At 36.5% G+C, this 14,080-nt stretch overlaps 1 protein-coding gene and 1 non-coding gene across 2 annotated transcripts in view; both read left to right on the top strand.

Moving 5' to 3' along the window:
• LOC6582851 (chondroadherin-like protein) overlaps positions 1 to 14,080 on the top strand; it is a 71,140-nt gene that overhangs the window by 27,215 nt on the left and 29,845 nt on the right. Inside the window, exon 3 of the mRNA XM_002008505.4 lies at positions 2,579 to 2,655. The gene's annotated coding sequence lies outside the window, so the exon portion shown is untranslated. The remainder of the gene's footprint in view (positions 1 to 2,578; positions 2,656 to 14,080) is intronic.
• Trnad-guc lies at positions 838 to 909 on the top strand. Its single transcript has one exon. It is a non-coding gene; the product is annotated as a tRNA-Asp (tRNA).

The raw sequence follows: 14,080 nt of genomic DNA, 5'->3' as shown, positions 1-14,080 counted from the left end.
AGATACCCAAATGCAGTCGACATTCACATGTGAAGCGCAGACAAGCAAAGCTTTTTGCCTTTTTTGTTGTTACTGTATCTATTTTTTTTTTTTTTTTTTTTTACTTTATGCTTTATGCATTATGTCTGAATGGTTCAGAAATCGTTTTGGGACTGCGGCACTTTGTTGCCAGTTGTTTGATAGTTTTTGTAATAGGTCTCCAAAGAGCTGTTATCAACAAAGTTTGACGTGCTGACAGCTTTTGAGTGCTGTTAAAGTGGAACACAGAACCAAGGTGCATCCAATTTGTGCATTTAAATCTTGTCTATGAAATTCACAATAATGTTTGTGTATGTGTGCACATTTATTGGCAAAGCTATTCAAATTCCATAAAATTGTTGGTGCCATCAGCAATCGGAAGTAAAAACTATTCATTTATAAATTTATTGATATACCCATTTAAATAAAGACAATAGCTGACATCACACACACAAACATAGCACGAAAATATTTTTACTTTGAGCTTTGCCGCTGTGCAAGCGAGACAAAGCAAGAGAATCGCTCATAAACATAAACTCAGCAATGACATCGCATAATGAATAGAATAAACAGAAAAGAAAAAGAACAAAGCAAACGCCAAACAGTTATGCAAAAGCTTGTCGCTATAAATAGTCGCATAAAATACGCCCAACTTGTTAATATTTGCGTGTGATTAATAAACGGCAAACTACTCACACTTGTAAGCTTTCATACCAAAAAGTTACTCAAGCATGACGTTGTTCTTGCTATGCTACGCTCATTTGCTTGGGTGATAGCAGCAACGTTTCATATAGACTTTTGGACAAACACTGCTCAACGTCCTCGATAGTATAGTGGTTAGTATCCCCGCCTGTCACGCGGGAGACCGGGGTTCAATTCCCCGTCGGGGAGAGACTGTAAAGTTTTTTTTTTTTTTTAATTTATTTATTTTTAAAAATTACAAACAATTAATTAAAATGCTGTCATGCAATGGAGCTGCAGCATTTCATTGATATTTTAATATTTTCAAACATTTAAAAATAGAAAGCTCCAGCAATTGCCAATGTCAGTCAGCTTGGCCCCCACAGCTCATAACTCGCTGAAAAGCTAAGCACACAAGGCCGAATAATGGCCACACCCACCCACATATAACGACCCCCGAAAAAATGCGAGTGAAAAGTGCGTTCCGATTCATTTAAGCCCGAAAAAAGTTACGAAAAAAATGGAAATGTAAAAAATACACACACACACACAAAGCAAAGCCCAAACAAAATCTGCGCAAAACCGCAAAACAATAGTCGGAATAGTTTTGAAAAAATCTATGCCACTGGCATTCAGCCCCGCCCACTGGTTAGAGAGGCGCCGGACCTGTGACCAGCGGACCACAAAAATCACGTTATTTCAATTTAAATGCCCCACAATCGCCGCTCCATCAATGGGACTTGACTCCCGGTGCGGTTCGGTCCGGTCCGGTTAGCTCTTGCTTTGCGTGTGCGTGTACGTTTTGTGGCATTCTTGAAATGGTGGAGCTTTCAGGGCGTAACTTTCGATCGACGCCCACGTGCAAAAATGTGAAAATAATCCCAAAGCCAGAGTGCGTAATATCGCCAATATATCACCAGGCGTTAGGCTTTTCACACACACAGTGTAGATGAAAGTGAGTGTGGGCAGAGGGAAGCTGCGGATGCAGCGGCTGCTGATGCTGCTGCTCTTCTTTCACTCTCGTTTGACTGCGTTTGTTGGGACGCCTCTTCAGTCTCCATTATCGGTTGTTGCGACCTAATGAAGAAATATGTTCATAATTTCCAAATTTATCGCTGCGACCCTCTGACAACTTGTACTACGATCATAGAGATGATGATGATGATGACGATGATGATGATGCTGCTGATGATGCTGGCTGTCGGAGCGCTGTCTAACACTTAAGTGTGTCAAAATGTTGTCGCTCTGGCGATGCTGCCACACACACAAATTGCTTTGGCATGCAGGCAGCTGGCCTCCTGCCCCTGCCCCGTCAGCAGCCCCAGCTCCACAGGCGTGTTAGTTACAGGGCGACACACTTCGAAATATGTGTATTATTTATATTTATGATGCCATTTCACTCCACTCCAGCTCCAGCTCCAGCTCCAGCTTCTCAGCAGTTCATCCTATTTCAGCTTCAATCATCAACTTGGCTCGACTCTCTGTTTTCGGTTCACAGTTCAAAAAGTCATTTCAAGTTTCGTGTTTCAACAAATTTCAAGTGAAAGTTTTACGCATTTCTTCAACAACAACAAATACAGCATCATCATCATGTTCTTCTTCTACCTCTTGTTGAGTGTGTGTGTGTGCTATTAATTTTCACTTAGTCCAAGTTCTTGTTGCGTATTCAATTTCATTGTCAATCCTTTAAATCGTAACAGCTGACAAAACATTTTCCATTTTCCTATTTTTTTCTGTATTTAATTAGAATTATTTTTGGCTATTTTTATTTAGTCTCTCTCAATGTCTCTCTCCCTCTCTTTCTTGCTCTGTTTTTAAGTGCAGCGTTGATATTTATGGGACAGCATATTAAATTTATATGTTTTGCTCTTCATTACAGATTATAGACAGACCGAATTGTGTGTGGATTAGTCGACGACTGGATACACATGTTGCTGAGCATCACGAATTTTATGGGTGAGTGTTCAGAGGTTGACTTTATTTTGGCTAAGGCTTTATTTCAAGTAAAATTTAATGGGAATTTAATGCAGAATGTCTGGGAGAGAACTTGCAGAAGTATATGGTATATAAAATATGGAAATAAATACAGTCAATGAATTTATAAAATAAATGGAAGACAAATGTAAAAATTATAGATGTTGAAAAAAAGGTATATAATAAAATGAATTTTGATATATATTTAAACAAATTTAATATAAAATATTATTTGTGATTCATAAAGAGCCCGAACTTGAAAACTGCAGCTAAACAACAATTGCTGGATAATGAAAAAAAAAAAAAGTTACGCAAACCTTATATACCCATTTGACTTTCCTGAATGAGTATACAAACTTTGTCTGCAATTAAAGTTGCTTCAAATTCTTTAGCCAGTCAAAACTTTATCAAGCATTAAAGTCGTTTACAATTTTGCAAATTGAATAAACTCTCTAAGCTGTCAAGTCAAGGCAAAGACAGGGCAATTAACTTATAACGCATTTCAATCATAAATCCACCTGAAGCCAGCATGACTAATCCTTAATTATGGTCGCACATTAGCAACATTTCAAGGTCATACAACAAAAACAGGTTTCAGCAAAATGCAAAATTAGCGCAAAGTACAACAATTTTAATATATACGACTATATATGTATGTATGTATATAAATATATATATCTGTATCTTTCTCTGTCTTTGTATTTGCATCTTTTTTCTTTTTTTTTGTTAAGCTTAGCTCAGACATTTAAATTTGGATGCAAAAACAATTTGCATAATGCGCAAATGTTGCGCTCGATTGGGCATAATTTCGTGGCACAGCTGAAAGATATTACGAAATTGAGTTGAAATAACAGTTTCCTTGTTTTCTTCTTTTTTTTTTTTTTTTTTTTTTTTTTTTTTTTGGCCAGCGGAAATGCATGCAACATGTTTGCGAGCGCAGATACTTTGGCTGCAATCCGTGAGATACTTTTTCATTTATTTAATTTTTTTTTTGTTTTTTGTTTTTTGGCCAGTCAAGGATCCAGATCCAGCGCTCAAACATCCTGTGCAAAATTTGACGCCTGCCTTTTATTTCCTCAATGTTTTTTGTTTCTTTTTGCACTCTCTCTTTTTCTCTTCCTTCCATTTTGTGGCATGCCTTGTGGGCGGCTGCCACGCCTCCCGCCGTTGTGCGTTTGTCGCCGCCTGTTTGTTATTTACCGACAACTTTATGGCCACATGTCGACGTCCTCGTCGTCGAAAGCGACAAAAAATTGTCATCATAAACAACAGAGCACGAGAAAAAAAAACAACAACAACAACAAAATTTTGTTGCTTAAATTTCTGCCTCGTTTTGCTGTTGGCATTTTCTTTATTTTCTTTGACCTTTTTTTTCTGCAGTTGTTTTTCCCCGACGAGCATGTGTGAAAAATAAGCAGCCGCTTGAGTGGTACCCCCTCTTCGCCGCCCTCCATGCGGGTAATGCTGGGGGCGTGGCTGGGCTCGAAAAGCGCCGCGGCGTCTATTTAATGAAGTGCCATCCCAGCCAATTCCCAAAGCCCAGCCCTGGCCTGGTCTGGCCTAAGGCCTTAACTTAACTTGCTGTTGTTGTTACTGTCGCTGTTGTTGTTGTTGCGGTTGTTGTTGTTGTTGTTGTGATGACAGTGTGAATTTTCACATGCGACTTTTATCTGCAGTCGCCGCAACTGCACAAAGAGCTGCCATTGAGTTGTTTATCTTGGTATTTGGCCGAAGGTGCCACAGCTCTGTGTGTGTGTGTGTGGGCGGGCAGCCGAAATGAGGTTGGCAATTGAATAAATTACATATGAGGAAACTACGAAACTACGAACTGGGCAAGTTCATTGGATGCAGCTCATAAATGGGTTTAATAATAGTAACTTAACTAAATAAAGCTGGAAATTTATTTGAATTAAAAAAAAAAAAAAAAAAAAAAGGAAAAAAACAATTTCAGTTCAACTTCAGTTGCTTTGCAATGGATTAAGTTGATGAAATTAAATACTCAATACTATATAATAAATATTAATATTAAACTGAACTTAATATTTTAAATTTTCTATATTTTTTCATTTATATTTTTTATTTATTCATTGATGAAATTAAATACTCAATACTATATAATAAATATTAATACTAAACTTAATATTTTAATTTTTCTATATTTTTTCATTTACAATATTTTATATAATTTTTTTTTTTTTTAAATATGTATATTTTGAGTCTTTTTTATATTTTAATATTATATATATTTGCAGTTTGCAATGAATAACAATTAAACTGTTTTTTTTTTTTTTTTTTTAAGGTTTGCTGTGGGTTATTGTTGCTTGAAGCATTTTTGTATTTGAAATTCCATGTTTTTCTTAATACTTAAAAAAAAAATTGTAAATGATTTTTATTTTAATAATTTTTTTTCAATATCTTTTTCTGTTTAATTAGTTTGATATTATTATAACTTAATTTTTATTAATTTTTTAAATATTTTTTTTACAAATTAAAATTAATTATTCAAAAGGAAATAGCTTAAAATTTGATATATTCAGTAGAGATGATTTTCATCTCATTTATCGCAGTTTTAAAACATTTATAAACACAATTATATTTAAAGAGAAATAATAATAATTTAAGTTTTATTTTGCTTTTATTTTAATTTATCAATTTATTTAAATTATATTCAAAGACCTGTTGTTACTGTATATTTCAATTTATTTCTTGCGCATTTGCCAAAAGTTCTGGGAATTGAAATTCCCAACTTTCAGCAGCAAAGTTAACCTTTAGTATTTTTATACCCTGAACCCATTTTCAATGGGAAATCAGGGTATAATGGTTTTGTTGAAATGTATGTAACAGGCAGAAGGAGGCGTGGCAGACCCCACAAAGTATATATATTCTTGATCAGGGTGACGAGCTGAGTTGATTTGGCCCTGTCCGTCTGTCTGTCCGTCTGTCCGTCTGTCCGTATGTATGAACGCGTCGATTTCAGAAGATATAAGAGCTAGAGACTTCAAATTTTTTTTAAAATGTCCGTAATTACAGCGCGCATATCAAGTTTATCATTAAAAATCGATAACTCATCTCGATCTTTTTTTATCGATAAAAAACCTTATCGAAACCCAGTTATAAAATTATATCTTCTATACCTTTATTGCTAGAGTCTCCAAATTTTTAATGTATGCTTATATGCAATTTATACAATTTCGGTTTTTGTTAAAATTTACCCCCCACCTCTAAATTCACCCCCCACCCTCACTTTTGTAAAAAGCGTATTTCAAATACTAGAGACTTGTGCTTTGGCAATTACATGCATATTCATGTTATAATCATAATCTAAAAGTTTCATGAAGATCGTACGTCCATAAAAAAAGTTATTAAACAATTAAGTTCTCATAGTAAGCGCACACTGCAGCCCATGCGTGTTTATGCATGGTTGCTTGTGTGTGTATGTGTGTGTGTGTATGCGTTTGTGTATGTATGCGTGTGTGTGTGTATGTGTGTCTGTATGCGTGTGTGTGTATGTATGCCTGTGTGTGCGTACGTGCGTGTGTGTGTGTGTGTGTGTGCGTGTTTCTTGTGTAAGCTGAAAGTCGCGAAAAAGTATTGAAATATCTATTGCTCCAAGGGTTCAGGGGATCTCGTAGTCGAGCAGTCTCGACTAGAGCTTTCTTACTTGTTCCAATTGAAATCAATTCGCATCTAGCCACATTTGTCAGCTGTATCAATAACAGCAATTTTATATTTCGTATTTTGTTGTTTGTAATTCACCCACAGACATGGAAACACATTTATCCTAAGTCTCGACAGGCAATTTGTTTAGCACACAAATATTTATTTTAATAATATTTTTCTGTATTTTGTTGTTGTTTTTGTTTTGTATTTTTGTTGAAATTCCTCACATGTAATTGTCATTTTGTCAGACAAAAAATAGGCTCAACTCTGGCGAGTTGTGGGGCCGCCCAGCAGCAGCCGCGGCAAGTGCTAAGCTCTCCATTGTTTGCCCACGACTTGGAGCAGGGATGGGGGTAGGGGGTCTCGCTTGGGGCTGTACAGCACAGCAAATGCGCAACGGCCGCATAAATAACAAGAAATTAGCAGGCAAATATGTCAAGTCGCAGTCATAGGAAAAAAAAAACTTGAGACTTGAGAATAAATCTGGAAAACTTGTTTCTCTTTGTGTCTTATTCTTTTTCTTTTTTTTGAGTTTGCAGCGAAACACCTGCGTTTGCTGTTATATTTTGGTTGAAGTACTAAATCACCTGCTTGGTAAAAGTTTATTTTTATCTAATTTGAATTTATGCGCCTAGATCTTTTGCGCTAGATCAGAGCAACAGAAACAGAGATAGAAATAGAGACAGAGACAGAGACAGAAACAGAAACAGAAACTGGTTTCGGTTGGCCCCGCTCGTGATTTATGCCACACGATCAAAACTCGCTGCCAGATTGTCACAGTAGATATGGCAGCAATGCGCTGCGGCTTATTGAAAATGATAAATATCAGCCATGTAGATGGGCCCAGCCACATGATGTGGATGTGAGTTCTATGTAAATTGCGTCCATTGTGCCCCGCGACCCCCAAAAGTGCGGCTCATTAGCTCGAAAGGTTAGTCGCGCTTGCATTGTGTGTGGACTATATATGCAACAAATATGAATATTGTTTGCTCGATAGATTTTACGACTAATTTGAGTGGATTTTCAGGGGCTTACACAGGTGTTGAGTGCGGAAGGTGATTGAGCAAAGGCTAAAGCTGAAAGTTGGGGTTTCAAGTGTGTGGCTTACGAAGGGTTTGAGTTGGCTTCGAATTTCCATAAGAAAGGCTTGAGAAATTTTCAAAGGGAGTGAGAGAGAGACAGAGAGAGAGAGAGAGAGAGAGAGAGAGAGAGAGCGAGAGAGAGAGTGAGAGAGTTAGTATGGTAATGTTTAGGCAACTAGCTATTTCTTTGGAAGGGTTTACAATGAAGGCACAATTAAAGTTTTAAATGTTATGGAAGGGAAAATTGGAATTATACTCTTAATAATATGCTTATGGAATATTGATTTTATTTTATTTGAAATACAATATTATGTCTAAATAAATAAAATAAAATAAATAAATAATAGTAAATAAATAAATAATTAAATAAAACAGTAAAATAAATAATAAAAAAAAAATAAAAAAAAATAAAACAAATAAATAAAAAAAAATTTTTAAATTTAATAAAAAAATAAAATTATAAAATTTAATAAAAAAATAAAATTTAAAAATTGAATAAAAAAAAATTTTTTTTAATATAAAATATTAAATTAAAATTCTACTTGTGTTCGGGTTTCAGTTCTTTAGTTTCCTTAGTCTAAATGCTGACATTTCTGTAATAATAATAAAGATAAGATCAGCTAGAACTTAATCGCCTATACACTATCCACGTACTGACTGATATTAAATATAAGAAAACATGCACTACGTTTCCCAAGCTTGACTTCATTCGCCCTTCCAACAGGTTCCTCCCCACGCATTAGCAATATTACAATTCTTGGTGTTTCAGAGAAGTTTTCTTGCTCCAAATAGAACTTCAATACACTCTGATGCCATATAGAAACATAATAAAGAAGCGATTGCAGTTGCTTTTTGTTTCCCATGAACAAAGGTTTGCTTTGGCTGCCCTTTTTAACAATGTTTCATACATACTTCAGACACGCACTCGCTGTTAAGCGAGACTCGCATTCAGTCAAGCAATTCATTGATTTTGCGGAATCCCTGCTACAACAACAAGAGCAACAGCAATAGCAACAACAACAGCAACAGCAACTCATAAAACTACAACATACAACATAATAATCAACAGTGAGTGAAGTAATTGGAGCTCCAGCCGCGCTCAGCTCACACAGTTCATTGGGAAAGGGGAGAGCAGTGCGGGGCAGGTCATGCGGGGCACATATAAATCTCGAATAAAAAAGAAATTCATCTTCATAAAAACAAAAAACCGGCAGCGGCTGTCGATGCAGCCCAAAGCCCAGCCGTAGCCAGCTGTGAGAGATAGTTTACTTGCGATAATCACACCAATTCAAAGTGCCCTCCACCCCACCTCGGGCTGCCCCCCTCTCAGCTGCGCGCCCATGTCTCGCCATGAAACGTCATAAACACTTGAAAAACTGTTCAAATTTTTGATGTACCACTTACAAGTGACTGGCTGACTGGCTGCGATTTGTGTGAGACGGGGAACAGTCTCAGATACCCTGTAAGAGCTGTGTGTGTGTATAAGATAGAGTATCGTGCAGTCGGGAGCAGCCAAAGACGTTCGATCGACAATAGTTCGATTTGCGTGTTTAGTGGCTCGTAAATCTTAACAGAGGCACAAATAGTTTAGTTTAGTTTAGTTTAGATAAGTTTATGGCTTAGGGTATTTAATGTGTGTCTACCTTTACTATTGCTGCTCCGCCTCTTCTACTCTGATTTCATTGGCATTGAGCTGGGATTTCTTGGCGGCTTCTTTTGGCCAGGCGATCTTGCCTCCACATTCGAAAATTACATTTAATGTGTTGTTGCAGTGATTTTGGTCTCGTTTTTATGCTTTTATTTTATTTTTTTTCCTTTTCTGTTTTTGTTTTGGTCTCTCTGTCTGGAGAGGCGTGAATCTGTTGAAATACGCAGCTAGCATCCGTTCTAGCCACGGCCTCGTCTGTTTGTGCCGTGGGCTTTTTTGCTCTGTGCACGTTGGCCAACGCAGTTTGTTTTGTTTTTCTTCTCTTTTGGGCCAACTTCAATGGTGGCAACAACAACAACATAATTATTTCTGCTATTGCGCTTAGAACCTGTCGATTTAGTTGTCTTTGATTACATATTCCATCTTATTTGCTTGACAGCTTGTCCGACCTTAATCACATTTGAAAGTTATGCGCAATAGAGTTTTTGGTTGATTACGGATTTCAGATTTCGGATTTCTGAGATTTCTGGGATTTGTTAATTGCCAACAGAGACTTCGGTTTCGGGCTTTCTTTATTTTCACTTGGTCGCGCGCACTTGGTGCTCTTGGCTAATTGCCATATTAACCTATGGCCCCCATGCTGATGACGATGTCGATGAAAATGATAATGATAATGTTAATGCTAATGATTATGAAGCTGGCCTGCGTGCTCTTGTGCTTATTTGCAAGATTGAATGAACTCTGCTCGACATTCTGGCCAAGTGAAAGTAATTAGTTGGCATTGCCTTCGGGTGAAAGCTGAACCTTTAATTGTTTTCTGTATGCCCCATGTCTGGCTGCCCCATAATCAATCAACGCTCCATCCAGCATTCGCATGCATGCGATGCCCCTGCGGTTTTACTCTACTCTCTTTTCATTATTGTTTTTTTTTTGTTTTTGTTTTTTTTTTTTGGTTGGGTGTGTCTGGGGTGGTGTCATGGACTGTGGTTGAGCTCCAGCTCGAGTTCGAGTTCGAGCTGTGTTTTGAGGCAGCGAAAGTGATGTTTGATCGCATAACTGATTAGCTCACACAGAAGCCATGTGAAATAGTTGGAGCTGAGCTTGAGAGAAATATAATTTTTTATTTTTATATAATATTTTTTATAAAATAAATTTATCTACTCAGTCCCAAATTTAGCAGCCTCTAGAAAATTTATTTCCAGCCAAATTCTAATAAATTCTTTTTCATTTCCAACTTAGCCTCTCATAAATATTGAAGCTCTTGATGCTGTCACAGGAATTTTTAAACTTGTTTTACTACGACATCAAAATCAATTTAACGATCCAAACTACAGATAAACTTGTGATTAATTTCAACGATCGATTCTTGATTAAAACGCAATTTATTTGCTTAATGGCCTTGTCGAGTTGTTCTTTATGGCTGCCTTTGAATTGAGAATTGAATTTATAAATCAATCGGTATATAGTTAAAGCTGTATATTAAGTCTGGCCAATTGTTTCGCACACACAAAAATATGTTAATCTGTTTAAGCTTTCAGCCTAATTGACTCTAATTGCTTAAGTTGCTCTTGTTTTTTTTGGGGCTGACCACCCAGTTGGCTTTCTTTCCCTCTCACGCTCTCATGCTGTTGCATCAGATAACGATCCCTGGCCGATTGCAACCCCCAGCACAGCATTCCGAAGCGTTTCAGTTTAAACTGTGCCAATTCAATCAGGTACAGGATGGCCTCAACATGATCAACGATCAAGCCAAAGAGATATAGAAAGAGAGAGATGGGCCTCGTATGAGCATAAACATTGCAACCGATCTGGATCAGCAGCTCGATCGTAGCAGGAGTGCGCGAGTTGGGGGCAAGCTGCATTCAAGCAGCGCTGATTGTCATAATTAAGGATGTTGTATGTTGTTGCTGGCATGCCAGACGCGCTCCACTCGAGGCACTTGTAAAATCAACAGAGATAACCGTAAGAACAAGTTTTCTCAAGCTGCCAAAGAGCCGAAGACAAAGCTTCCGGTTGCCGGCTGGCGGCTATGACTGTGGCTGCGGCTGTGGTTTTATGCCTCGGCTCTTTCCAAGATCAGCCGCAACATCTCATAATTGCAGTTGAGCAAAAATTATATACCACTGAGCTGGCAGCGCAGATCTTCACAGATCTCTCACACAGCGCACATAACGCATGTGTCATCCTCTCGACAGGGCGCAGAGAGCGACACCGACTCGGATTATGTGTTTGTGTTGGTGTCTGTGTAAATATGCCAGCGGTGCAGATCTTCACTCAGCTGCGATCCACCGCAATTACTGCAACTGAGTGAGTGCATGTGTGTGTGTATGAGAGTGTGTGTGTGTGTGTGTGTGGCTTAGGCAATCTGTGGCCAGCCGCTTGCCGGCCTGCACTCGAGGCAAATGTATATCATTCATCAAATTAAAAGTTCACCAGCGTTGCAGTTGCCAGTTGCCAGTTGCCTGCCTGTTGCCGTGAGGCAACAGCAAAGCGCGAGGGCAGTTCTAGAGATTAAGCAGAGAAATAACAGCAAATGTAAATTTGTAAATCACTTAAAATCAATTAAATTTTGTGCAATTGTTTAAGACAGTTTAAAGTTTTGGCGGACCAAGAAGAAATAATTTAGTATAATATAACAATGTTTTTAATTTAAATATATATCTAATAAAAATATTTTTAATATAGTTTTTATCTCACATAAAAAAACAAATTATTTATTTTCTAAATATTAATATATTTTTTACACTTTATTTTTAGTAAATAATTAATCACGTTTATTTAATAACACTTTTTATATAATATTTATTTATAATATTTATTTTTATGCAATATTTATATAACCTTTTTACTTATACATATTTTTTAATTATAAATACTTTTCTACAATTTATATATACATTTTTTAAAAAAGATTAATTTTAAATATGTCAAATATTATTATTCTTTAAATACAAATACTTTAAAAATATTTAATTTTTACATAAAGTAATATATTTTTTTTGTATTTATATAAATTTGAACAGTTAAAATCAAATACTTATTTAATATATACTTTTTAATGCAGCCTAAATTTATTATTATGTTATTATTACATATTCATATTATTATTATTATTATTATTATTATTACATTAGCTAAAGCTTGGACAGCTAATATGCAACTTAACCCCTTAAAACTCTTCTAGCAGCTCTCGCTAATGTCAGCTCAACAAAACGACCGCAAGTCCAAGTAACTGACAGAGCAACTGTTGCTGTTGTTGTTGTTGCTGTTGCATCTGACGTCGTCGTTGCTCTGGCATTGCTCTATTTTACAGCCGGTCTTTGTTTGGCAAGAGCAAAGGGAGGGATAGTGGGAGCTGAGTACTCTTTGGCTGCCAATCATTGCCCTCGCTGGCCCGACGACGCGTCTGTTGCTCATCTTTCGACTCCATTCACTCAAACATCAGACGAAGAGGCAACTCGCACTAATTCTGCATCGGCCCGCTTGCCAACCCCAGCTCCCATTATGCCCTACTGTGGGCCACTTGTTGGCATTGCCAGCTAAGGAGCCCAGCTGCAGACCCCAGGCCAACGCTTATTAAGAGGGCTTTTCAACTTGAATGGCTTCCTGAGCCACTTTAATACAATCTATATGGACACAAGCATATATGAACGCACACAACTATATGTATGAATGTGTGTGTGTGTGTGTGCATGTGAAAGGCTGCAGGTCGAGCTGTTTGCCCTTTGGCTCCGCTCTCTTAGATTTGTCTTGGCTGTATTTTAAAATAGCATTTATGAGCTTAGACGGCTTAAGACATTTTATTGGTTATTAGTTTGTTGCCAGAATTTATGTGGCACCAAAAGTTTGCCGTTTTACCCACCCCGCTCAAGGCTTGAGAAATCAAAGCATCTAATGAGCTTAGCACGTGTTGGTCATCCATTTCAGTGTTTGTTGCTTCTGTTGCTGCAGCTTGTTGGGTCCTGGTTAGTTATCCACTCGATGTTCGTTCGTTCGTTTCTTGTTGTTGTTTTTATTGTGCTGAGACTTTAATCTTTAATTGCTTTTCAAGTTGTGTGTGTGTATGTGGAAGCATTTTAGTGTTGGTTTTAGTATTTATAATGGCAATTTGAAAATGTGGCCAAGACAGCCAGTATAAAATGCCTTTAGAGAAAAATACTTCAATTAACTCTGAGTCAGATTAAATTTTAACTAATAATTTTAATATAATTCGAACATATTCTATGGTAAAAATATGTAACCTATATCTAATTAAATTAAAAGACATTTTCAAGATATGTACTTTGCTAATAAATAATACGTTAATTCTTTTTAACATTTACAATTTTTTTTAAATATACATATTTTTCAAAAATATATATTTTTTTAACTTAAACACAAATTATTAAATATATATGTTACAAATAAATATATATATATATTTTTAAATATATACAAAATTTATCTAAAAAATGTGTTTTTGTTATTGTATTTTATTTTATTTTATTTATTTATTTTTATTTATTTTATTTTATTTTATTTTTTTTTTGAATATGTTTTTTTGTTTTACTAAAATTTCTACCTCAAATAAATTTTCGGCAATTAACAAAACCAACTTTTGCATAACATTCCTTGCTTCAGATTTCCACAACATTTCCCAACAAAAATAAAAAAAGTCTAGAACAACTTTTGCGTACCTCAAAACAATTTCCATTAGCAAATGCAACCGCAATGTGCCACAAAAAGCAGCTGAAAAGTTCTCTCTGCTTTTTATTGGGTACGTTTTGCTGGTTATATGCAGCCTTGCTTGGTCGCTCGCTCGCTCGCTCTACTAATTTCTCGTCTAATAATTTGCACTTAACTGTTGGCCGAACTTTGTGCTCAGGTTACTCAGTTACTTTCATAGAAAATTCCCTTTCATAAACAAATTTTGTCGATTCGAGCTGCGCAAAGCGGACGACGAAATCCACTCAAATGGGGGGAAATTGAGATATAGCTGGCTGCAAGGGGCGTGTCGGGCTTAAATTACGTGCAGTGC

This window comes from Drosophila mojavensis, unplaced genomic scaffold, assembly GCF_018153725.1.
Source record: "Drosophila mojavensis isolate 15081-1352.22 unplaced genomic scaffold, ASM1815372v1 contig_74, whole genome shotgun sequence".
Classification (NCBI taxonomy): Eukaryota; Metazoa; Arthropoda; class Insecta; order Diptera; family Drosophilidae; genus Drosophila; species Drosophila mojavensis.
This window is presented reverse-complemented; position numbering and strand designations above follow the sequence as displayed.